This window comes from Myxocyprinus asiaticus, chromosome 23 (assembly GCF_019703515.2).
Source record: "Myxocyprinus asiaticus isolate MX2 ecotype Aquarium Trade chromosome 23, UBuf_Myxa_2, whole genome shotgun sequence".
Classification (NCBI taxonomy): Eukaryota; Metazoa; Chordata; class Actinopteri; order Cypriniformes; family Catostomidae; genus Myxocyprinus; species Myxocyprinus asiaticus.
In genome coordinates, this window is record NC_059366.1 from 611,063 (window position 1) to 614,750 (window position 3,688).

A 3,688-nucleotide genomic window follows, 5' to 3' on the forward strand; every position below is an offset into this window, starting at 1 on the left:
GTACAGTATTTAGACCACCTGGGCCATACTCTGATTTCTATAGAGAATTAGCAGATTTTCTGTCAGATTTAGTAATTACTGTGAATAGAGCATAAATTGTTGGTGAATTCAACATTCACATAGATAATGAAAATGATACACTGGGATTAGCATTTATCTATATTCTCAACTCTGTTGGGGTCAGACAAAATGTGACAGGAGCAACTCATCACCATACTCATATGCTAGACTTAATTCTGTCACATGGAGTTGATGTTGGAAATATAGCAATTCTGCCACTGAGCGATCATTATCTCATCTCTTGTATGTTGCACTTAGCTAAGGTCACTCAATCTACATCACGTTATCGATCAGGTAGTACTATTCTTTTGACCACTAAAGATAGCTTCACTAATAATCCTCCTGATCTGTCTCAAATACTCAGTATGCCAAAAAGTTCATAAAAATTTTATGTAGTCAGTAAATATGGATACAGTCTTCTCTAGCACTCTAGATAGCGTCACCCCCCCTTTGATTAAAGAAAGTTAAAGTCTGCATATTTTGGCTAAACTGACAAGAAACAAAGCTTCGACTGAATCAGATATTCAATCGCAACACAGTAGTAATAACTTTAGGAATTTTTTTACTGATAAAATTGGAAACATCAGAAACAAATGTACAATTATGCAACCATCTACCACAGCACCTCAGAAGACAATGTCTCTGTAAGGGGGTAAAAGGGAAAAGAGGCGGCGAGAACCGGATGAAGCATCAAAGTAATATTTAATTAAACAAAAACACACAAACATAAACACATACAGGGCAGCTGCCTGTAGCTCTCTCTCTCCTTTTATCCCTCTCGTCAGCTTGATTAGCCTGATTAGGGGCCGAGCATGCGTCATCATGGCCTGGCCCTGCCCTCCTCCTTGCCACACTCCTCCCTCATTTCCTCCAGGCCGGGGAGTCCCCGGCATGACATACATCACCCCCCCTCCTTTCCGGGAGGGGGAGGGGGAGGGTTGGCATGCATTCCGGCCCCGCCTGCTGGCATATCTTCCCCGCCTTCTCGGACCTGGGAGGGAGACAAGGGGAGGGAAAAACAACAACAACAAAAAAAGAGAGGGAAAGGTCAACATGGAGCGACAGCGGGAGAGAGAGAGGAGAGAGAGAAAAAAAACATACTCTCTGGTTCTCTGATACGCTGTAGCCTGGTCCTCGGTCACCCATCCACTGTCTAGTGGATGACAGCCACTTCTCCCCGGGTGGATCGGAGGCAGTCCTCCGGCCCCTGGCGGACGGAATGTCTCGCCGCATTTGGTGGATGGTAGGGGTCTCCTCCGCCCCTGGCAGCGGTTCTCCCGCTCCAGGCGGTCGGCAGTGAGCCCCTCCCCGCTTGTGGGCAGTGGTCTTATCTTTGACCCATCCGCGTTTTAGCGGCTGGTAGGGGTCTCCTTCGCCCCTGGCAGTGGCCCGACTGTTGCAGGCAGTCGGTAAGGAGCCCCTCCTCCCCTCGTGGTCGGCGGAACTTCAGGCAGCTGGGCTCCTCCGTCCCCCGGCGGATGGCCGCAGCTGCTCCTTTGGGGTGGATGGTAGTGGTGAGGACTCTACTACGGCGCATCCCTCCTCCTTCCCAGGCTTCGGCACCTATAATGCCCTTTGAGCATAGATTGTAATGGTGATTTTTCACAGATATCTCAGATGATAAATAGATGGGTGACAGGCCACAAATCAATCAATAAAAAAGCAATAACAATGTGAGCGGCAACTCAGCTTTGGCATATAAATTGCAGTGATGGGTTTGATAACTACAACCAGTAATAAAAGCTTAAGGTACTATGAAAGAGAGTGTCTATTTTTTTTTTAAATATTGCCCTGGGGCATACATATACAATAAATCACCATAATCGAGTATGGGAAGAGAAGTTGCAGACACCTATCAGTGAAAAACTGCGTTTCATTATTTCTCTCAGTCTCACGTGAAGCCCTGACCACTGATATATGGGTGATTCTCCAATTGGAGGCACTTTTATGTCCCTGGACCACAAATTCAAACACTTAACTATGAAACAAACTGTTTAGTAATTAAAAACGATAATTATTTTACCTTGACAAAATTTGCTGTACCAAAAAAATAAAAATTTGTTTTCCTATTTTATTTTATTTTTTTTTAAAAATACCAATAATTTGCTACTTCTCTGCAACTTCTCTGTTTCGATAAACTCATGAAAAGTGATCAAATCATGCACATTTCTCATTGTGTGTCTTCATAGTAGTTTAAAAAGGTAGGAGCTATATAAATTTATTTTACATCTGTACAATTTGTATATATTTTTGGACAATATATCGCTGTCCCCAACATTCTCGTCATTACCATCACAGCATATTTTGTCTGGGGGAACATTTGGGGGGGGGGGGGAACACCTGTTTAAGTGGTAACCATGGAAATAATAACTGACAGAGGAGTACATGCCTGCCATGAGAGAAGACCGAAGATTTGATGTTGACAAAAGTGAGTAATTTAATAATTTATTCCTTGTGATCAAAGAGTATACTTATTCACCCTCATTACCATATATGAACCTGATGCAATATTTTACAAAAAATGTATTTAAAGTGCATCTTATGTTAGCTACAAAGTAGTGTTAGCAAAACCATGAGCTAGCCTCTTTTTTTCCCCAAAAACTAAGAAATGTCATTTCCGCAACATGTCATTACCAACACATTTCTAGTTGTGACGGTAATGGCACCTGGTGAAGGTAATCACATCCTGTCAGTTTATTTTCTAATATGTAGGGATTTCTTTTGTAATATTTCGATTTCTTCTCTGATGTTTAGAGATTAATCTTTCTTATCACCATAATAATGATGAAAAAAATAAATGAACTTAAATTTTCACTATTTCTCTTTAAGATATCATGGCCCCGAAGACGGCAACACAACGGTCTGGAAAATACAGAGACAAAGCCAAGGAAGATCCTGTGAAATATCAAGAGTACCTAAAAGGAAAGGTACAGAAAAAGAAAAGAGACAGGAAAGCTTAAAACAATCTCCCAGCTTTAAAAACGGAAAAATATACATAAATGCCGACAATGGAAAGTTAACCAACGAAATTAAAGAGCCAGTGATAGGAGAAGACAGGAAATTCAGCAGTATTTAGCAAACAACAGCCCCCTGAGTCTCCAGTAGACAGGGACAGAATGACACTCAACGTTTCCAAGAATGTCCTGAAAGTTCAAGTGTACATCATAAAACAACTCACAGACGAGGACGGAAAAAAGTGAAGGCAAACAGAACAAAAGTCTATCGTGCAATCCAAAAGAAGCTAGAAGAATCTCAGAGAAAGATGGAAAAATCTTTTAAAAGAGGTGTACTCTGCTTTCCCAGCAGCTTTCTAATTATATATACGCACACACGGATATATTGACATACACAATGTACAAACCTTGCAAATCGCTGTTTTCTGCTCGGTATTGCGTTTTTTAAAGCTAAACCAATTCCACACCATGGAGGATGCACTTTTTCCTTCATAATCTCCTCTCAATCCTCTCAGCAGTCCGAACTGTCCTTTGTAATCTTCTGATGTCTGATTTTGTAGCTGAACCAAACCAGACAGTTACTGAAGTGCAGAGGACAGACTCAATGACTGCTGAGTAGAACTGTATCAGCAGCGCCTGTGGCAGGTTGAATTTCTTCAGCTGGCGAAGGAAGT